Source organism: Scyliorhinus torazame, chromosome 6, assembly GCF_047496885.1.
Source record: "Scyliorhinus torazame isolate Kashiwa2021f chromosome 6, sScyTor2.1, whole genome shotgun sequence".
Classification (NCBI taxonomy): domain Eukaryota; kingdom Metazoa; phylum Chordata; class Chondrichthyes; order Carcharhiniformes; family Scyliorhinidae; genus Scyliorhinus; species Scyliorhinus torazame.
In genome coordinates, this window is record NC_092712.1 from 84,709,201 (window position 1) to 84,733,115 (window position 23,915).

The 23,915-nt window shown below is 47.9% G+C and overlaps 1 protein-coding gene across 2 annotated transcripts in view; it reads left to right on the top strand.

Annotated features, from left to right (window-relative positions):
- Nucleotides 1-23,915, top strand: part of odad2 (outer dynein arm docking complex subunit 2) — a 549,301-nt gene that overhangs the window by 523,895 nt on the left and 1,491 nt on the right. The gene's annotated exons all lie outside the window — the stretch shown is intronic.

A 23,915-nucleotide genomic window follows, 5' to 3' on the forward strand; every position in this document is an offset into this window, starting at 1 on the left:
TTGTCAAAGGCTTTCTGGAAATCCAGATATACCACATCCATTGGCTCCCCGTTATCTACCGCACTGTTAATGTCCTCAAAAAATTCCACTAAATTAGTTAGGCACAACCTGCCCTTTATTTCCATCCATCACTAGAGCATTTGCAATTTCCCTAGCCATCTCTTTTAGCACTCTGGGATGCATTCCATCAGGGCCAGGAGACTTGTCTACCTTTAACCCCATTAGCTTGCCCATCACTACCTCATTGGTAGCAATCCTCTCAAGGTCCTCACCTGTCATAGCCTCATTTCCATCAGTCACTGGCATGTTATTTGTGTCTTCCACTGTGAAGACCGACCCAAAAAACCTGTTCTGTTCCTCAGCCATTTCCTCATCTCACATTATTAAATCTCCCTTCTCATCCTCTAAAGGACCAATATTTACCTTAGCCACTCTTTTTTGTTTTATGTATTTGTAGAAACTTTTACTATCTGTTTTTATATCCTGAGCAAGTTTACTCTCATAATCTATCTAACTCCTCTTTATAGCTTTTTTAGTAGCTTTCTGTTGCCCCCTAAAGATTTTCCAGTCCTCTAGTCTCCCACTAATCTTTGCTACTTTGTATGCTTTTTCCTTAAATTTGATACTCTCCCTTATTTCCTTAGATATCCACGGTCGATTTTCACTCTTTCTACCGTCCTTCCTTTTTGTTGGTATAAATCTTCGCTGAGCACTGTGAAAAATCGCCTGGAAGGTTCTCCACTGTTCCTCAACTGTTTCACCATAACGTCTTTGCTCCCAGTCTACCTTCGCTAGTTCTTCTCTCATCCCATTGTAATCTCCTTTGTTTAAGCACAAAACACTAGTGCTTGATTTTACCTTCTCACCCTCCATCTGTATTTTAAATTCCACCATATTGTGATCGCTCCTTCCGAGAGGATCCCTAACTATGAGATCCTGAATCAATCCTGTCTCATTGTACAGGACCAGATCTAGGACCGCTTGTTCCCTCGTAGGTTCCGTTACATACTATTCTAGGAAACTATCGCGGATACATTCTATAAACTGCTCCTCAAGGCTGCCTTGACCGACCTGGTTAAACCAATCGACATGTAGATTAGAATCCCCCATGATAACTGCTGTACCATTTCTACATGCATCAGTTATTTCTTTATTTATTGCCTGCCCCACCGTAATGTTACTGTTTGGTGGCCTATAGACTACTCCGATCAGTGACTTTTTCACCTTGCTATTCCTGATTTCCACCCAAATGGATTCAACCTTATCCTCCACAGCACCGATGTCATCCCTTACTGTTGCCCGGATGTCATCCTTAAATAACAGAGCTGCACCACCTCCCTTACCATCCACTCTGTCTTTCCGAATAGTTTGATACCCTCGGATATTTAACTCCCAGTCGTGACCATCCTTTAACCATGTTTCAGTAATGGCCACTAAATCAAAGTCATTCACGATGATTTGTGCCATCAACTCATTTACCTTATTCCGAATACTATGAGCATTCAGGTAAAGTACACTTATGTTGGCTTTTTTACCTCTGTTCTGAATCTTAACATCTCGATCAGTAACCTCTCCTAAGTTATATTTCCTCTTAACCTTTCTCCTAATTTTCCTTGTCGTTGAACCCATATCTTCATGTAACAACCTGCCACGTCGCTTACCATTAATGTTTTCCCTTCCCGTTTTATTCCTTTTAGTATTCCTGGTCCTATTCACTGAGCTCCCCTCAGTCACTGTACCTTGTACTGTCTCCCTTTTTGATTTTTGACTATGGCTTCTCTGCCTTACACTTTCCCCCTTACTGCCTTTTGTTTCTGTCCCTGTTTTACTACCTTCCAACATCCTGCATCGGTTCCAATCCCCCTGCCACATTAGTTTAAACTCTCCCCAACAGCTCTAGCAAACACCCCCCCTAAGACATCGGTTCCAGTCCTGCCCAGGTGCAGACCGTCCGGTTTGTACTGGTCCCATCTCCCCCAGAACCGGTTCCAATGCCCCCGGAATTTGAATCTCTCCCTCATGCACCATCTCTCGAGCCACGCATTCATCCTCTCTATCCTGAAATTCCTACTCTGACTAGCTCGTGGCACTGGTAGAAATCCTGAGATTACTACCTTTCAGGTCCTACTTTTTAGTTTAACTCCTAACTCCCTGAATTCAGCTTGTAGGACCTCGTCCCATTTTTACCTATATCGTTGGTGTCTATGTGCACCACGACAGCTGGCTTTTCACCCTCTCCCCCCAGAATGTCCTGCAGCCGCTCCGAGACATCCTTGACCCTTGCACCAGGGAGGCAACATACCATCCTGGAGTCTTGATTGTGTCCGCAGAACCGCCTGTCTATTCCCCTTACAATTGAGTCCCCTATCACTATAGCCCTGCCATTCTTCTTCCTGCCCAGCTGCGCAGCAGAGCCAGCCACGGTGCCATGAACCTGGCTGCTGCTGCCTTCCCCTGGTGAGCCATCTCCCTCAACAGTATCCAAAGCGGTATATCTGTTTTGCAGGGAGATGACCGCAGAGGACACCTGCACTGCCTTCCTACTCTTGCTCTGTCTTTTGGTCACCCATTTTCTATCTCCCTCAGTACCTTTCACCTGCGGTGTGACCAACTCGCTTAACGTGCTATCCACGACGTCCTCAGCATCGCGGATGCTCCAAAGTGAATCCATCCGCAGCTCCAGAGCCGTCAAGCGGTCTAACAGGAGCTGCAACTGGACACACTTCTTGCACGTGAAGGAGCCTGGGACAGTGGACATGCCCCTGAGCTCCCACATCGCACACGAGGAGCATGACATGGGTCGGAGATCTCCTGCCATGTCTGCAGCCCAGTTTTCAATTTGCCAGGACAAGGGTCCCAGCGTGACTCAAGTGGAGTCCGTCCCAACAGAACAGCTCCCTATTTCCTCAGTACTGCTGCCAATGTCCCATGAACTCGAACCCATTTCTCCCACACCAATCTTTACACATTTATCTCTTTAATCTTATTGACCCTATGCAAATTAACTCATGGCTCAAGCAGTAGTTGGAAATTATTACCTTTGTGGTTCTGCATTTTAATTTATCTCCTGGCTTCTCGTATTCCCTTCTGCAAAACTTCTTTCATTATTCTACCTATATTATTGGTATCTACATGAACCATGACAGCTGGATCTTTATACTCCCACTCAAAGTTTCTGTACAGCCCAGATGAGTTATCCTTAACCCTGGCATCAGATACGCAACACAAGCTCTCTCGATCGTGGCTCCAGAGAATAGTGTCTATTCCCCTAACTATACTATGCCTGACTACGACTACATTTCTCATTTATCTCCCCACTTCAATGATTCCCTGTATCACAGTGCTATGGCCAGTTTGCTTATCCTCATACAGACAGGGAGCAAGAATCTCAAACTTGTTGGACAAAGGCACGGGCTGAGAATCCTGCAGTGCTACCACTTTGGTCCCTCTATCTATCTCACTCATAGTCACATCCTCCTGTCCCTGAACACTGACTGAATTCAAGGTAGTTAAGGGTTTTGACTGCCTCCTGAAACAGTGTCCAGGTAACTATTCCCCTCTCTGATGTGTCGTAATGTCTGAAGCCCTCCAGCTCATTAACTGTGAGCCGAAGTTCCTCAAGCAACCAACATTTACGAGATGTGGTCACTATGAACCATAATGGGATCCACCAGCTCTCACATGCTATAGCTACAACACAGCGCGTGGCTCTACATCCTTATTTTAGTTAATTAGAATTTCAATTTGTTTTTAATTTTACTACTGATCTTTAATTTTCACTCTGTAATTTTTCCTACATATCTTCAATCTCAAAATAAGTCAGAAAAGGTCGAAGAGAGAAATACTCATCTACCAATCAACTTATCTGTGATATTACACAGTGGTTTCACTTGATGTTGCCGGATTGCCACAGCCTATCTCCCAGCTCTCCAGCTTTGGTCTGTTCCTTCTCCCATAGACCTGTGGAAGTAGTTAGGAAAACAAGCCACAGTAATACCTCCCTCCCCCACTTCACAAAGCTCCCACACTTACCTCAACCTCCAAGCTCCACTCTATACAGCTAGCAATGAGTGCGTGAGCACTACAGGTGATGTTCTTCAGCTGGCTGCTCCCAAGTAAAGATGGTCAATGGGTCAGGGCATGGTAATGAGCCATTAGTGGTAAACAAATCTCTGTCTATTCCCTCACAAATTTATTTTGAATATAGTGATGAAGTCAGTGGGGATTGTTGTTATTCTCATTAGAGCGATGGAGGAGTAAAGACTCCAGCATTAACATGCAGCTGCCATGATGCTGGAGCATCACTCTGAAGACCATCGGGCTGCAGACCATGATCAATAGCCAGTGGCCGCACCAGCCAGTGAGGGTGCTCAAAGGCGATGCAGACATGCAAGCGTCTACTGTCATAGGCTCTCCTCTCTCGAGCTCTCCGAGACCATGTGTCACTGGAGACTTTGGCTGATGAAGGAGATGGTGAGGCACCTTTGCTGTGTTCTCCAGGATTTGGTGGCATGTGATGCAGGAGGACTGTAAAGGTTAAGGCAGCACCAAACTTTTATGTTACTAGCTCCTTCCAGGGCTTCACCGTAGATTTCTGCGGGATTCCACAGGCATCCGCACGTAAGTGCATCCAGGAGGTCTCTTTGCCCAGGGCGAGAGATGACATCCATTTTGACCTGGACCAGGTGAACCAGGATGATTGACCAAAGGGGTTCAGGCAGATAGCTGGTCTGACACAGGGGCAGGGAGAAATTGATTACACCCATGTGTCCCTCCATTCCCCATACCACCAGGGTGTGCCTTTCATCAACCGCAAGGTATTCCATTCTCTGAATGTTCAACTGGTCTGTGACCACACCAGGCACTTAATGCAGATGTGTGCCCTTTTACTGTGGAGCGTCCATGACAGCTTTATCCTTGTCAGTCTCAGATCCCAAATTTTTTTCAAGAGACAAGCTACAGGGATGGCTCCCTGGGTACAAGGGTTCCCCCTTCAAGGTGATGACACCTGTGCAGCGGCCGCAGATTCCGACTCTCAGTGGCCCTTCAGACGTGGCCACTCGTATGCATCCAGGGGCAAATTGCGAGGAGTTACAACTCAGGTAGATGGTGATGGGGTATCCCCGAGTGCTAGCTGCCCATTGAATGCAAGCGGGTGATGATGACTTGCAGTGAGGAATAGGTTGTGATGCTCCTCAGAGATACTGCTGATGTCTGACTCCTCTCTGTCTAATACCAGCTCACAGGCTTCCTGAGGTTTGGGTCATTTCAGAGCGATGATGCACGGAATCACTCATCTCTCCTGATGCTGTTTAGGGATTTGCGGGTTCGATTGGAGGATTCCATGTATCATTACTAAGTCCTGTCAGTATGAGGGAAACATGTGTACTAAGTTGACATCATCGAACAGGGGGGATGGAGAAGACACTGTAAATCCAAACGCAGTACAATGGTGAGATGTGCCATTGCATTCAGCTATCAGTAAGAGATTGGGTAGCTTAAAAGTGGTGAATAAAAGTGAATTTTAGCACAGTAATAGATAATATATAAACAAACATCAGTGCTCAACATACCTAAATTCCTAACATCACTTGTGCCAATGCTGCGCAAATACAATTTCTTAACTTTCCTAACCTTCCTAACCGTACTGCTACATCTAGGTGCCTGCCCAGGATCCATATCTGAGGTTGAGGTGACCTGCTGTCTGCCACGCTCTTCTGCCTGAAATGCCCTTGGCGGGTGTTCTCTGGAGTATCGGGATCTGGAGGGCCCCGGCATACTAGCGGGTGGCACAGGTGTTGTGGGGCTACCCTGTTCTGCCGGTTGTGCTGGAGGTGCCTCGGAAGAGGGAATCAGATTGACTGGACACTCCCAGGGTCTCCTGGGTGGAAAGCCCCGGGCTATGAACCAGCAGAATATGAAGGTGAATTTGGGTGCAGGATGGAGCTTATTAAGGTGTGTAAATAAATTCTTACACGCAGCTGCACAACATGTCTTTTCTAACCATACTCAAGATTTGTCATTTCTTTTGTCATTCAATCTCTCTTACCCTCCAACTTAACAGAGACATCCCTTTTTGTTCCCTTTCCTTGACTTTACACATGCTTAAAACCTGCTCCTATCCTGCTTGTAGCTATTCCTGACAGGAGATCTGCTGTCATGTCACCAGGTCATTCACCCTTCCCAGATTTCATGAACTTAGAGGGCTGACATGCCCACACCATTCCAGCCAAAGCTGTTTTGCACAACTGATGAATCAAGATCCAGGGTATGGCCACATGTGTGCACAACCAGCTACTGCGATATAAGTGAGATGTTGTGGAACACCAATATCCCCTATCACATCTATTATTTTTTTCAAGCTTTGACAAAAAGCCATCGACCTGACAACATTGGGCCTGATTTTCTCCACCAGCGCTGATAGCAAGTCGGGACATTTCTTTGACTCAGCAGAACCGCCTCGGCATAAAGTGCTCCTTTACCCAGTCTGGGGAGATGGGTGCATGAAGAAGTCCAGCCCGCCAATCCGGCCACAGATTGGAGGCAATGTCAAGGCAGGCTGGTCAAAAGGCTTTAAAAACCCCATTCATAATGCATAAATCAGTAAAAATGACCACTTGGCTGAGACTCTCATGAATGATCATTTCTGGTTACACAGCCGGGGGCAGGGGGGAGGATCCTGAAAGTGGGTGTCCTGAAAGGGGGGGTGGGGGTGTAGAGATCGGGCAGCCATTCCAATGGCACCACGATCTGTGAGGAGCCGGTCCTGCTGGCGAGCTCAGCTCCCCAGTGCAGGAAATCTTCCAAAGTTTGTCCTCGACGGGGAGTAATTCCCTGCGGCCCTAAAAATCGACTCAGTGCGGTGGCAATCTTGGCACTGCAGCCGCCAAGAAAAACCCTGCCAAACACACCCAAAACTAGACTTGGAAATTTTTTGGGTGAATCGGGTCCTTAATTTCTGTTCTTGCTTAAATCTTGCAACAAATAGACTTTTACGAATTAAGCTCTCCCAGATTTGAACAATCATACCAGGAGCTGATGCCTGCTGGTTGGAGCAAGCTGGAGCCCTTTCCTAATTTAGTCCTGTATTGGAGAATTTTACCAAACCCGTGTCCAATTTGCCTTCCTGTTTCATTTCAAGTAGTCCAGCGCTGGTATTTTACTTTCTGTAAATTAGAAGCTAGTTTGGTAAAATTCTCCAGGGAAGAGAACAAAAATATATGAATGAGGAAACCTGGGCAGGATTGGTAAAACAGAATTCTACACATATTCCAAGTAAGTGCAGGAAAATAATAACCCAGTCGGGGTTCCATAGCGTCATCTTTTTAGTTTCGGGTGGTGTCCATGTTCGTACCCGAAGTTCACACATTTGTGCTTTGCAGGAGCACTGTGTGGGTATTAGAACCAGAAACGTCCAACAGTTTTCTTTCGCAGGCCAGCACTGGCAAAAGGGAGAGAGGTTCCCACAATGATGATAAATGGCAGGAATTGGACACAAAAATTCCAAATGTGTCCTTCCGAATTTATTGCCTGGTGGAGGGAAATGGCCCCGGCCACCGACTGTAGCTGTTCATTAGGTAAGCCAGAGCTGCCCAAACATGGGGTGCCTGAGCTCCATGGAGAGGCTGGGCTGAGCGGAACCCGCCTGCAATAGGCCACATCATACTTGCACGGTTCTTGTGACACACCAGTGTGCCGCGGCACACCAGTTGAAAACCACTGGTTTATGATACGCTATGTTAAAGAAACTGCATATCATCATATCACAACATGCTCCACCGGTATTGGGCTCAATTTCATTGGCTACTTGTCAGTAGAAAGCGGCAGATCATATCGTTGTCATCCGATTCTGGAAATTTCAGGAGCATGGCTGCTGCAGGTCAGCCCCAGGGCCAGAATGTAAGGCATTTTGAAAACTTGTTTCAATGGACCTCCAGAGCTTCAGTCTGTGCCTTCGATGAGGAGGAGATGGTGATGTACTGAGTCATTTCTGAGGGTGTAGGGGGAATGGTCACAGAGTAATTCATCAGCTACCCCAATGTTACTGCAGTAAGCAATAGTAGTCTCCATTGTCTCCTGGGAACACTTCAATGCCTGCACATAGGTTCTGGGTCCACTGGTAGTTCATCCAGTGGCAGTCATCAAGACAATTTGCACACATTGCATGCGATTCTCCAGAAAGATTTCTCAGTGTGATCGCGAGTGGGAATTACCGCGAGCTTCCTGGCGCTCGGCCCAGCGAAGCCAGCAATGTAATTCAATGTTAATTGGTCCATGTAACGAGGCCTCATGGGCTTCTCGCCGCAAATGAAGACTCGCCAGCTGTTTCGGCGTCACTGCATTCATCAGCCCCCCGCAAACAAGGTCAAGCAGCACATAAGCAGCACTTGTTCAGCCAACCCCAACGAGCTCGCAATAATGGCACCGGGGAGACCGGCCCAAGATTCAGGGAAGCTGACCTGGAGAGGCTCTTTAATGCAGTGGAGGCCAGGATGTCCTGTTCCCCCGAGGGTCCAGGAGGTTGAGCTATAGGGCAGCCAGAGGTGGCGGCAGCTGTGAGCTCAGGGAGTGTGACCAGGAAGACTGGCCTCCAGTGCCGAAAAAGGTCAACGAGTGAGTAGACACCAACACCTCCCTCCCCCAAGGGAGCATCCACCCCCCAACTCCCCATGTGACCCCCCAACCCTCCCTCCACCCCCTCCCCCTTCAACCCCACCAACCCCTCCTTCACACCTCCCTTCCCACCACTGTGAATCACGAACCACACGTTTGGCTAATGCTGCCCTCTGTGTCTCCTCAGGAAAAGCTCTCCCATAATCGTCGGGAGTGGGACCGGACTGGTGGACGGGTGCTGGACTTAAGGGGCGGGATTCTCCGATCCTGAGGCTAAGTGTTGACGCCGTCGTAAACGCTGTTGCGTTTCTCAACAACGTCAACATGGCCTCAGGAGCAGCAATTCTGACCCCTACAGGGGGCGTGCACGGCACTGGAGCGACCCACCCCGCTCCAGCTGCCGATCCCGGCATCAGATGGGCGCCACAGGTCCGCACATGCACAGTGGGACCGGCGCGATTGCCGCGCATGCGCGGTGGCTCCCTTCTCTACGCCGGCCCCGACGCAACATAGCATTGGGCTACAGGGGCCGGCGCGGAGCAAAGGAGGCCCCCAGCCCGAGAGGCCGGCCCACCGATCGGTAGGCCCTGATCGTGGGCCAGGTCACAGCGGAGGCCCCCCCCCCCCGGGGTCGGAGCCCCTCCACCACCAGGCAGCCCCCGGATCCATTCACACCGAGGTCCCGCCGGGCAAGACCAGGTTAGAACGGCGCCGGCGAGACTCGGGTTTTTTTGAACGGCCGCTTGACCCATCCCTGACCCAGAATCACCGGGGGGGGGGGGGCGCGTAGAGTGGCCCCCGACAGGCGCCATGTCAACCACGCCGGCGCCAATGGTGCCGATTCTCCGCTCTCCGGAGAATCGCATGTCGGTGCCGGAGCGCGTGGCGGATTTGCGCGGCCCCCCGGGAATTCTCTGTCCCGACGCGTGCTCAGAGAATCCTGCCCAAGAATCCTCACCTCATTCGCTGAGCATGCCTTGGTGGTGACTGATGTGGCCGAGGACAGAGCGGTCTCCCAAGCGGAGGCTGATGGATACCGTAGAGGTGAGGAACCACTGGGAACCACCCAGGGGACCTGTCAAACGTGAGTTGTTATTTCCTTACTGGCTGACCCATCCTTCCCACTGACCACATGTCCATTTTCCCACAGGTCCTCCAGCCGACGGCGCCAGCCATCCTGGGTGGCACCCCCTCCTGCCTCCCAGGAGACCACCTCGGAGGAGAGCTCTGAGGATGCCACCATAATAGTTGCGGCACAGCTGTCAACCCCACCCTCCAGATACACACACCTCGGTGGCCCATGTTAGTGGACAGGCTTCGGAGGCACAATCTAGTGAGCACCACACAGCCGCTGATGCACATCAGTTGGAGGCAAGAACCCCCAGGCAAGACAGCAGAGGGCTGCTGAATCCCAGGACCCAGCTGGCTCCCAGCCTGATGCTGATCCTGTGGTACAGAGTTACGTGGAGCTGAAGGAGATGATAGGGAGGAACCGGGACTTTCAGAGGAGGATGCCAGTGTTACTGCAGCAGACCCACAGTCACCTGGAGAAGTCCCAGACACTACAGGCACAGGAGATGTCGCCAGCAATGCGTGGCACCGAGACCAACACTGCTGGGGTGCCGACCGCAGTGGAAAGCCTGGTGCACGACGTCGGCACCATTAGTGAAGGTGTCCAAGGCATTGCGCAGTCGGTGACGGCCATGGCTGAGGGTCTCAGCAGAATGTCCGCCTCGCTGGGGGATGTGACCCAGTACTAGGCTGACCTTAATGAGGTTCTGCGGGACATGTCCCATTCTCAGATGGGCATGGCCGAGGCGCTGCAGAGCTCGTCCCAGTCGCAGGGGGGTGGGGGGGGGGGGGGGGTGGTGACCGGACCATCGGAAGAGTGGGGACCTGTATTACACAATAAACACATTTGTGCACAACCAATATGATGCCTCTCTTACCTTCGTCCACAAAGCAGGCCAAACTCCGAACCCTTGGCCCATCTCTCAGACATCTCCCCGTCCCCGTGGCACCCACCCACCCTCGGCCGTGGACATGTCCCCAGAGCTGTGTCCAATCCTCTGGTTGTTCGACTGTTGGCTGCTGTGTGTGTAGTGTTGCCTCCCGCAGTGTTCAGGCACAGTGTCCAGGCATCAAGGTGTAATTGGGAGGCTAGATAATGACTCCCACGTGCTACATCACCTGCCCACCCATGAGAATTCACCTAGGAAGTGTGAAGTGCTTACTTAACCACGATTGCCAATTCCCTGTTAGCAATAGGCTTCAATCGCACAGCCAGATGCCTCGGCAGTCTGTGGGGTTATGGGTGACCAGTGGGGCAGAAGGGCAGAGACAAGGGTTGCCCCAAGAATGGGTACACAAGATCCAGGGGTAGGCATGGTGGTGCCACGCGCAGTTGCCCCCCCCCCCCCCCCCAGTGGATCTGCCCCCCAACCCTCCTATGGCGGCCCACCCCTGCGGAGGGTCATCCCCCTAGCCGAGGATCCCCCACCCCCCGCCAAGCACAGGGCGGCAATCCCAGCACCCTCGGGCTCTTTGCCTGTGAACAAAGATGGTTACTCATTTCCTCGGCTCCCCACAGAAGCCCTTATGCCGGGTTCACGTTTTTCCAAAGGAGTACTAATCGGCGCCATCGTGACCACTTGCTGGTGAGACTGCTGAATGACGGGAGGCCATTGGATATTGGGTGACTCCCGTTAATTGTATGGAAATGGGGCTTAAGTGCTGATAATTAGTTTCTTGCCACGCTATGGCGAGATCCCAATTTTGCGGGAGCGGGAGCGGGCCGGTTGCATCGCAAGCTGTTTGGCGCCTGGCGCGGTTCTCATTTTTGGTCTCTCCCGCTATTCACGGGCCTCATTTTGCTTCAGCAAGAGCGCAACGAGGCCTGAAACTCACGGCCATTGTCTCTGTGGTCTTTTGTCAATCTTCTTAAATCTATATCCTCTGGTTACTAATCCTTACACCTAGAAATAGAGCAGATAACTTTCATGATTTTGAACAGCTCTATCAGATCTTTTCTTATCCTTCTCTACTCTAAGGAGGGCAATCTCAGGTTCTCCATGGAACCACTCTGGTAAATCTCTTCTGTATCCTCTCAAAGGCCTTGACATCTTTCCTAAAATGTATTTCCCAGAGCTGAACCCTATGTTCCACCTGAAGCTGAACCATTATTTTATACTTCAAATCCTGGAAAATATGCCAAAGAGCCAAAAGATCAAATACTCTGGAGAGTAGATAGTATACTGCATACCCGCAGTTCAATAACTATTCACATATACAAGCATATGTTTCAGCTCCTGATCAATATCTGTATGACCCATTTGTAATGTCAGATGAAAATAACATTGGGTCTATATAATATTCTTGGTATTGTACAGATGTATTCGTCTGTGGAGGTATATAAAACGCATGCTTTATTGGGAACATCTAGCTGCTCTGGCTATATCTTCAACGAGGCTGCACAAGAGACCGAATCGTGTGATGTTTGGTCACTTCATGTGCCGATGTACACTGTATATTATGAGCATATTAAACAGAATTAACACATTACATGACATTGCCTCACCAAGTCTCTGATTGCCATCTCCACACCATAAATATCAAACAAACTACAACTTTAACTCTGACATGTTGCAGTCTTTGATTTTGCTTTCTTCTCTTTGATCCTTTTCTTTCCCCATTCTTCCCATGTGAGCAATTGCTGTGGTAGTTTCACATGTCTACCAGTATGGGTCCTCTGCTTTGGAGAGAATTGAGAGTTTGAGTCCTGTTTCCTCCAGGTGTCACAGCACTTTTTATCAAATGGCAGATCAAGGACCACATGGCCTACTGAATGCCCCTAATTCTTGTTTTCTTACAGTGTCATGTTTTATCTGAGTGGATTCCTGGATTAGGACATCACCCATGTGACAAATGACTCCATTCAGACCTTCTAGGATACTTGGCACTGTCCTGTGGAAGAGTTTTGGAGCTGATATGTTGCCAAAGGGCTGTTGAAGCAAAACCTTCAAAATGGAGTAATAGAGGTTTGTAAGCAATTTAGACTCTTCAACAAGGGGTTGTTGCCTAAAATCACTATTTGCATCGAGCTTTGTGAAGCTTGAACTCTTTCCCAATTTAACCTAAGTTCTCATGCACATCTGACGCAGAATGCATTTCACATTCAACTGCCTTCACATGAATTCTGATAGATCCATTGGGTTTTGGCACTGGGACTATCCCTGAGCACCAGTTTGCTGGTTCTGTCACAGGTTAAATAACCCCACTTCAACATAGAATCAATTTCCTTCTTTACTTTTGACAAAACTGAGGAACTTTACTGGGTGTTAAAAACAGGAATATTGGCTTCACTGTGAAGTTAAGTAGTTTGCTGCCTTCAGCTTTCCTATTCCTGTGAACAGCTGTGAGCATTCAGTGCTGAGGTTTTTGGGCTGATCTTCTGAGCTTTGCAATTCCTCTACTCTGCAAATCAAATACGTCAACACAGACCATCCTGCTCAAAAGTGAGCAACTCTGATTCTGAATCATACAATGCTTCTGTGATTCGTTTCTCTCAATATTGGAGGATTCCTTCAGTTCTCCTTTGACTTTGAATTCTATCTTTCTCGGCCCATATAGTTTTTTTGCATAATGGTTGATAAAGCTTCTCTTCAACAATAGTTCAGCATTAAAAAGAACTGCAACAGCTACACCAGTGTATAACTTAAAGTGCATCTTGTTTCCCTCCAGTAGCTTCCGCTTGGTTCCTGGATCTCTCCAAGGAAAGGCATCTCAATATCATGGGTATTATCTACTTCTTGGATCCTGCCACCTTTCAAAGGTTTACGTTTGTCCATATTCTGAATAGACTTCTTTATACAGCACACAGCCTGAATATGGCCCATTTTTCTGCATAAACGGCATTCACCATATTTGGCAGGGCTGTTTCCATGCCTATGTTTTTCCCCACCAACCCAATTGCAGTTAGCTTGGGATATTGATGGGGGCTCTTCCTCTCTCCCCTGCTTTTCTGACAACAACTTTTCCTTTTTTATATTTGACATACTCTCAGATTGGGTCTTGCCGTCACTTTGAACCACTGATTGATGCTGTATCCTGACCTCAACTTGTCTGATCAATTGGATTGTCTTTACTAAGGTTCGACCATTTCTTAACTTCAAGTGGTGAGACCAGGTATCATCCAACACTCCCACCATGATTCTGCCTCTGATTACTTCACCTTTCCCGCTGCCATACTTACATTCCATGCAACTCTGCACAGGTCATTAATGAATACATCAACACTTTTGTTTTGACGTTGAGTGCGTTTGTTAAATTTAGTCCACTGAACAATGGTATTCCTTCTCATATTGAAGTATGCATTAAGTGCTTTGATTACTTAATAGCTTTTTCCTCATCAATGCCCTCCCTGATGAGGAGATCATCGCAGTCATCCATCTCATATAATAGCATACAAAGATGTCCACTGCTCACCTTTACCGCAAACCCACGGATAACCTCATGATGCTCCACTTCTCCAGCTTCCACCCTAAACACATTAAAGAAGCCATCCCCTATGGACAAGCGCTCCGTATACACAGGATCTGCTCAGACGAGGAGGAGCGTAACAGACATCTACAGACGTTGAAAGATGCCCTCGTACGAACGGGATATGGCACTCGACTCATCGATCGACAGTTCCAACGCGCCACAGCGAATAACCGGACCGACCTCATCAGAAGACAAACATGGGACACAACCGACAGAATACCCTTCGTCGTCCAGTACTTCCCCGGAGCGGAGAAACTACGTCATCTTCTTCACAGCCTTCAACACGTCATTGATGACGATGAACATCTTGCCAAGGTCATCCCCACACCCCCACTACTTGCCTTCAAACAACCGCGCAACCTCAAACGAACCATTGTTTGCAGCAAACTACCCAGTCTTCAGAACAGTGACCACGACACCACACAACCCTGTCATGGCAATCTCTGCAAGACGTGCCAGATCATCGACATGGATACCACTATTACACGTGAGAACACCACCCACCAGGTACGCGCTACATACTCGTGCGACTCGGCCAACGTTGTCTACCGCATACGCTGCAGGAAAGGATGTCCCGAAGCGTGGTACATTGGCGAGACCATGCAGACGCTGCGACAACGAATGAACGGACATCGCGCAACAATCACCAGGCAGGAATGTTTCCTTCCAGTCGGGGAACACTTCAGCAGTCAAGGGCATTCAGCCTCTGATCTCCGGGTAAGCGTTCTCCAAGGCGGCCTTCAGGACCCGCGACAACGCAGAATCGCCGAGCAGAAACTTATAGCCAAGTTCCGCACACATGAGTGCGGCCTCAACCGGGACCTGGGATTCATGTCACATTACATTCATCCCCCACCATCTGGCCTGCGAAATCCTACCAACTGTCCTGGCTTGATACAATTCACACCTCTTTAACCTGGGGTTACCCCATCTCTGGATCTGTAAAGATTTAATCACCTGCTAATGCTCGCATTCCTAGCATTGTTTGGCATCTTTGAATTTGTCTATATATGTGTTTCTGGAACAGACCTCTTCATTCACCTGAGGAAGGAGCAGCGCTCCGAAAGCTAGTGACATCGAAACAAACCTGTTGGACTTTAACCTGGTGTTGTAAGACTTCGTACTGTGCTCACCCCAGTCCAACGCCGGCATCTTCACATCATGGCTACCATCGACACCGCAAACTGCCGGCTCAAAGTGGAGAGGATCTCCAGGAAGATCGCGCATATAGACACTGACATTAAGTTTCTACAAAGATGCAAGAAAGCAGACAAGATCCCGAAAGGGCTACAGATCACAAACCCACTCAAGTCGACCTACAACACAGACTTCGCTGAGAGACTCTGCCGTCGCACCTCTCTCACACTCCTCAACCACCTCGTCCGCCAGCTCTACAGCAGACGACGCAACCTGGAAACCAAGATAGAGGCCATATTCTCAACTTGCGCTCAGGATGCAGCAGACCAGCTGCGGAACACTGCCAAACAGATGAGACAACAATAATATGCCACCTATATGCATACCAAAAACAGAAAGCTTGAGAAACTTGGCATCACCACCGGCAGCAACCAAGCCACCCCCGGTGTCACAGTAGAAAACAATACAGGGAAATCTATTGTCAACTTGTCAGACTACACCCTTCAACCAGACGAAATCGAAGTCCTCAGCAGAGGGCTCAATTTCTGCACCACCACCAAAATGGACCCCATCAGTCTCGCGGCAGACACGGAGGAATTCATCAGGCGAATGAGGCTCCGGGAATTCTTCCACAGACCCCAAGAGGCCAACAGCGAACCCAAGCAGACTACCAATGAACCGGAACAGCAGACCGAGAGATCTGCGGTGCGGCAACCGAAGAGGAAAGAGTCGAATTGGACCCCTCCAGAAGGCCGCTGCCTTAGACTCGACATGTATGCTCAAGCCGTCAGGAGTCGCGTCAATGCCAGATTCATCAGTCGCATCCACAAGACAGCCCCGAACGTCACCCAAGCACAACGCAATGCCATCCGCGCTCTCAAGACCAACTGCAGCATCGTCATCAAACCAGCAGACACTGTCGTACTGAACAGAACGGACTACTGCAAAGAAGTATACCGACAACTGAACAACCAAGAACACTACAGACAGTTACCCGCAGATCCGACCATGGAACACATCCGCCAACTTAACAGACTGATCAAGACCTTGGATCCAGATCTTCAGAGCACCCTACGTGCTCTCATCCCACGTACTCCCCGCATTGGAGATCTCTACTGCCTCCTGAAAATACATAAGGCCAACACACTAGGCTGCCCTATCGTTTCAGGCAATGGGACCCTGTGTGAGAACCTCTCTGGCTACATCGAGGGCATCTTGAAACCCATCGTACAAGGTACACCCAGCTTCTGTCGCGACACGACGGACTTCCTACAGAAACTCAGCACCCATGGACCAGTTGAACCAGGAACATTCCTCATCACAATGGACGTCTCGGCACTCTACACCAGCATCCCCCATGACGCCGGCATTGCTGCAACAGCCTCAGTACTCAACACCGACAACTGCCAATCTCCAGACGCAATTCTGCAACTCATCCGCTTCATTCTGGATCACAACGTCTTCACCTTCGACAACAAGTTCTTCATCCAGACGCACGGAACAGCCATGGGGACCAAATTCGCACCCCAATACGCCAACATCTTCATGCACAAGTTTGAACAGGACCTACTCGCCGCACAGGACCTTCAACCGACGTTATACACCAGATACATCGATGACATTTTTTTCCTTTGGACCCACGGCGAAGAATCACTGAAACGACTACACGATGACATTAATAAGTTCCATCCAACCATCAGACTCACCATGGACTACTCTCCAAAATCAGTTGCATTCTTGGACACACTCGTCTCCATCAAGGACGGTCACCTCAGCACTTCGCTTTACCGCAAACCCACGGATAACCTCATGATGCTCCACTTCTCCAGCTTCCACCCTAAACACATTAAAGAAGCCATTCCCTATGGACAAGCGCTCCGTATACACAGGATCTGCTCAGACGAGGAGGAGCGTAACAGACATCTACAGACGTTGAAAGATGCCCTCATACGAACGGGATATGGCACTCGACTCATCGATCGACAGTTCCAACGCGCCACAGCGAAAAACCGGACCGACCTCCTCAGAAGACAAACATGGGACACAACCGACAGAATACCCTTCGTCGCCAGTACTTCCCCGGAGCGGAGAAACTACGTCATCTTCTTCACAGCCTTCAACACGTCATTGATGACGATGAACATCTTGCCAAGGTCATCCCCACACCCCCACTACTTGCCTTCAAACAACCGCGCAACCTCAAACGAACCATTGTTTGCAGCAAACTACCCAGTCTTCAGAACAGTGACCACGACACCACACAACCCTGTCATGGCAATCTCTGCAAGACGTGCCAGATCATCGACATGGATACCACTATTACACGTGAGAACACCACCCACCAGGTACGCGCTACATACTCGTGCGACTCGGCCAACGTTGTCTACCTCATACGCTGCAGGAAAGGATGTCCCGAAGCGTGGTACATTGGCGAGACCATGAAGACGCTGCGACAACGAATGAACGGACATCGCACAACAATCACCAGGCAGGAATGTTCCCTTCCAGTCGGGGAACACTTCAGCAGTCAAGGGCATTCAGCCTCTGATCTCCGGGTAAGCGTTCTCCAAGGCGGCCTTCAGGACCCGCGACAACGCAGAATCACCGAGCAGAAACTTATAGCCAAGTTCCGCACACATGAGTGCGGCCTCAACCGGGACCTGGGATTCATGTCACATTACATTCATCCCCCATCATCTGGCCTGCGAAATCCTACCAACTGTCCTGGCTTGATACAATTCACACCTCTTTAACCTGGGGTTACCCCATCTCTGGATCTGTAAAGATTTAATCACCTGCTAATGCTCGCATTCCTAGCATTGTTTGGCATCTTTGAATTTGTCTAGATATGTGTTTCTAGAACAGACCTCTTCATTCACCTGAGGAAGGAGCAGCGCTCCGAAAGCTAGTGACATCGAAACAAACCTGTTGGACTTTAACCTGGTGTTGTAAGACTTCGTACTGTGCTCACCTTTACAGTAAGGCTCGAAACAGTGCAGTGCCTGGCAAATCTCCAATGTTAATTCAACTATGCTTCTGCTTGATTAAGGAATGCTTTCTGGTAATGGTAGAGACTTCTCCATAACTATTATTTCATACACTGCCACCATACAATATTCTTGGTATTGTTCAACTTTTAAAAATTCAATTCATGGGATGTGGGCTTTGCTGCCTGGGCCAGCCCTTCCCGAATTGTGCTTAAGAATGTTGAGCTGCTTTCTTGAACTGTTGCGGTCCATGTGGTGTAGGTACACCCACAATGCTGTTAGGGAGGGAGTTCCTGGAATTTGACCCAAGGACGGTGAAGGAACGGTGACATATTTCTAAGTCAGGATGACGAGTGGTTTTGTAGCCATCTGGGATGGCCACTTACAATAAGGAACATGGACGGTCGTAAAGCATAACAGGAAAAATGGACAACGCAAGGTTCAGGCAGACTCAGAGCCTGAATGTATATTTGTGAGCGAAGAATCCAGACGGTATCGAAACCCCCAACCGATTAGCATTTTGATGGCCCACCTCCGTCAGACAAAAGACTGATATTTGAGCAATCGATACAATCCCAGACATTTTGGTGCCACTCCCTGTACTCAAGAAGCGTAAACAACAGGGTCAATGACCGCTTAGGACACGTCCAGCCATCAAGGCACCCGCCCCTTTATTGGCTCAAATCGAACACAGTGATCAAGAATTACCCAATTAGTGGGGTCCAAACTGAAGGACCGCCCAAAAGAGCGCGAAAACCCCCAAGGATAAAGAGAGAAACCACCATGTGTTCGGCCTCCCTTGGACCTGGCGCTCCGGCAACATCTACTTCCAATTGCAGCACCACCAGAAGCAAGTTCAAGTTCAACGCCCGCTACCAGACGGATGACCCCAGCTGAGCAGCAGTTACTTCTCCAGACCCGATAGACCCAGATTCGATAAACGGCCACTGTGCCTCTGACCTAAGCCGGGTGCCTGAAGTTAAGTACAGGTTGTCATAGTTGACAGGTGTAATTTAACTAGTAGTGTCTATGTTGCATGATTAATTGTGTGTGTAAATAAAGTACCCTTGATCTTGAACCAACTAACTGGTGTTTGGCTCTTTGATCGATATCCGGTTGAATCTTGTGGTGGTGTCATTTGATACCTGGCAACTCTGAGCAATATAATATTGATATCCAAAGAAAGAAGGGCAACCTTATTGATTGCCATATTTATAGGTAAAAAAGGCAACAGTTTGAAGGGGAACTCCCAGGTGGTGGTGTTCCCATGTATCCGCTGCCCTTTTCCTTCCAGATGATAGTGGGCATGGGTTTGGAAGGTGCTGTTGAAGGAGCCTTGGTGTGATTCTGCAGTTCATCGTGTACATGGTACACACTGCTGCTATTGTGTGTCAATGGTAGAGGGAATTGAATGTCTGTGGATGAAGTGCCAATCAAGCAGGCTGCTTCACTCTGGATGGTGTCAAGCTTCTTGAGTGTTGTTGGATCTGCACTCATCCTGGCAAGTGGAGAGTATTCCAATACACCCCTGACTTGTGCCTTGTAGATTAGGGGCAGACTTGGGAAGTCAGGAGGTAAGTTACTCACCACAGGATTCCTAGCCTCTGACTTGCTCTTGTAGCCACAATATTTAAAAGGCTAGTCCAGTTCAGTTTCTGGTCAATGGTAATCCCCAGGATGTTGATAGTGGGGGAATTCAACAATGGTAATGTCATTGAATGTCAAGGGGTAAGGGTTAGACTCTCTCTTGTTGGAAATGGTCATTGCCTGTCATTTGTGTGGCACAAATGTTACTTGCCACATGTCAGCATATTGACCAGGTTTTTCTGCATTTCAACATGGGCAGCTTCCATATCTGAGGTGTCACGAATGGTGCTAAACATTATGCTGTGCAATTGTCAGCGATAGTCTCCACTTCTGACCTAATGATGAAAGAAGGGCCCAGAACACCTCCCTGAAGAACTCCTGCAGTAATGTCCTGGAACTGAGAAGACTGAGTCGGCCGAGTTCCCGACGGCGTCGGTCGCATGTGGTCTCATTCATCAGGAACTCGGGGTGGCAGCTGCGGACTCAGTCCAGCGCCACTACAGTCGGGGGAGGGCCAATCCGCAGGCAGGGGGGGCTTAATCAGTGGCTGGGGGCACTGTGGGAATGTGGTCCGCGGCACGCGATCCGGCCAAAGGACAGGCACTATTTTGTGGCCCCATATCAGCAGCTAGAGCCGGGTGCGCTACACTGCCAGCATGCTAGCCACAAGCCAAACAGAGGATCGGTGGCTGTTTTACGCCATTTTTCTGGCGTAAAACGCCATCGTTGCCACGTCAGGGTGGGGACATAGCCTCAAAATCGGAGAATCCAGCCCAATGCGTCTGCAAAAGTATATGAACACCAGCTTAATTGAAACACATATTCCTGCTGTGGTTATATCTTCCACATGACTGCACAAGAGACCAAATCATGTGATGTTGCATTACTTATTGTGATGATGTACAGGGTAAATGATTAGCATATTAAACAGATAGTTAACCCATTATATTAGTCTGTAATGACCCTTTGGGGCTGAAATGCTTGTCAACACTCACTAACTGCTCACACATTAATAGTGGACAAAAGAACTAGGAGCATTCCATAGATTCACAACCCTTTGGGTGAAGAAGTTCCTCCTAAACTCAGTCCTAAATCTACTTCCCTTTATTTTGGGACTATGCCCCCTGGTTCTGCTTTCACCAGCCAGTGGAAACAACCTGCCCGCATCTATCCTATCTATTCCCTTCATAATTTTACGTTTCTATAAGATCCTCCCGCATCCTTCTAAATTCCAACGAGTACAGTCCCAGTCTACTCAACCTCTCCTCCTAATCCAACCCCCTCAACTCTAGGATTAACCTAGTGAATCTCATCTGCACACCCTCCAACGCCAGCACATCCTTTCTCAGGTAAGGAGACCACCACTGAACACAATACTCCAGGTGTGGCCTCACTAACACCTTTTAAAATTGCAGCATAACCTCCCTAGTCTTAAACTCCATCCCTCTAGCAATGAAGGACAAAACTCCATTCGCCTTCTTAGTCACCTATTGCACCTGTAAACCAACGTTTTGCGACTCATGCACTAGGACACCCAGATCCCTCTGCACAGCAGCATGTTTTAATATTTTATCATTTAAATAAAAATAATAAATAATAATTCAGATCATTGTGATGCCCCCAACCTTGCCTTAAAGAGCCATACATGTGAATTTATTGAAATTGCACTGGTTCAAGACAGGTGTAAAATCCCATAGTTTTAGGTGCATCAGGAAACAAAATCAGTTTCCAGTGTTCTACTGTGATTTGTCTTACTAATTTACCTTGTCCAGGATTCTTAATCTACTTTGGCCAGGATTCTCCGAGCCTCCGGGCCGCAATCGCGCTCGGCGCGGGGGCGGAGAATGGACTGGAGAATCGCCGCCAGTCGTGTGTGTGCGGTCGATGTGGCGCCGATCGGGGGCTGTTGAAGAAAGCGGCCCTCACAGCGATTCTCCGCGGACGACTGGCCGAGTTCCCGCCGGCGCGGTTCATGTATGGTTCCACCCGGCAGGAGCTCGGAGTGCGGCTGTGGTGGCCGTCCTGGTGGAGGGGCCACTGATCTGGTGCGGGGGCCACCGATCGGCGGGTGCGCACGATCTGGGGGGGCCTACTTCTTCAGTGCCAGCCCGCTGTGTGGGTCCGCCCTGTCATGTGGGGCTGGCGTCACAGGCAGCCACCTCGTGGATGCGCGGACCCGGGGCCGGAAGTGCAGGGCCCCGTATCGGCAGCTGAAGCTGCGTGGCGCACTCTGGGGTCCTGCTAGCCCCCTTAAAAACAGAGAATCAATCCGGACTTTCTAGAAAAAAATCCGGAATGATTCGCCCCCGTTTTCTTGTGGGCTTGGGGACATCCATATCTTCAAACATGAATGATGGTTAGATGACTTGAAAATTTAATTTCATATTTAAAGAAGGAACAAATAGTATGAGTACATTTTCCTCCTGCTCACATTGTTTATGCTGATTTTTATGTTCCAGCATAAGCCAATAAGATTGGCAGGAAATTTCAACATACATGGCCAGAACCGAGTTGACAGTACATTAAATATGACCATGTGATTATTCTCATTGAAGACATCTTATGTAATGTTCAAATTTATAAGCATATAATTCTCAAAATATTCATTGGAACCGTGCAAATTCTTCTTGCTGTGTGAAGCATATCTTGGATGGTCAGGATTCACTGCAAACTGTTGACCTTAAAAGATATAATTTGTTATGCCAAAGTATAATGGGCACATGGATGGGTGTACTTTCGGGTATGTTTATGCTGCCACACAAAATTCCATTGCCTAATGTTAAACAAACAGTTAAAATTTAGAATTCACGTTACCCACTAAGGCCTGGCATTGTTGACTGATAGTGTTTATGCACTGCAAGTAGTATAAATGGTTATTCAAGCAAACAGTAACTGCATCTGATTGTTTATATTTTACTTTAATAGTTATTTGATTTGCCATGTTTACTATCTTAGAATTGTAGCCCTTTTTATAGTATGGTTTTCTCTATTTTCTAATAGATATAGAAGTGTTTTTTTTTAATGACCTTGCCACATTTATTCAATATCACTTGTGGCTATACTTAATCTTTGTTTAACATGTTTAGTTATGAAGCATTAATCAGGAGGTTGTCATTGGCCCAGAGACTATTTAAATTATCCAAGAAGCACTATAACAGAATCAAAAATACAACTTTCTCCTTCTCCCAGCAATAAGAAGAGACTGATGATCCAGACTGTGATCATTTTTAAATTATTGATGGATAAAAAAAATTGGAGCTCGAGATTCTATGTCTAATATTCTAAGATTATATTAAAATAACATCAGAATATTTAGCATTCGGCTTCTTAAAAAGCAAAATAGAAAAACACACTGTCTGCTGTTTCTCTGCGGGAATGTTGAAAGTATTTTACAGTACTCCCATCAACCTTTATAAATCAAGTGCAGCGTTATCCTTTACATACTTACATTATGTACTATTTTTGCCTTTCATGAGCTATTTGAAATCTCCCATCTACCTATTTTTCAATTTTAAAAAAGGAACTGTGAACTCTGATCTAACCCTGTTGGGATCTCAATATTGTCAGCTATAAATTTGTTCTGTTTTTCTTATGAAAGAAAAAGACTACCAATATTGGAAATCTAAAAGAAAAAGAAAATTCTGAAACTATAGAGAAAAATATAAGCAAAGTTTTAAACAATAATCTAACATTTAGAATATGTGGAAGAAAGGCCTTTTAAAACAAGATCACCAGGCAGTCAAGGAAGCACTGGAGGTTATTCATTTCATTTTTAGTGACCCAGTATACTCCAAATCAATGCATAATTTAGCTTAAATATTTTTCTGAAATTCTCTTACACAAGAGATACTGCCACCATCATTTTTATAAAAATTAAAAACTCTGTTGATTTGAAACTTCTGAAGTATTGCATTTTTGATACAGAGCCTTGCTGACTAAATAAGCAATCAAGTTCTGTCCCATTCTTTAGCTTACACTTTTAGCCATATGGATAGCTGGCTTACCAAATAATGACCAGATCGGAATCAGGAACTGGATGATTATTGTTAT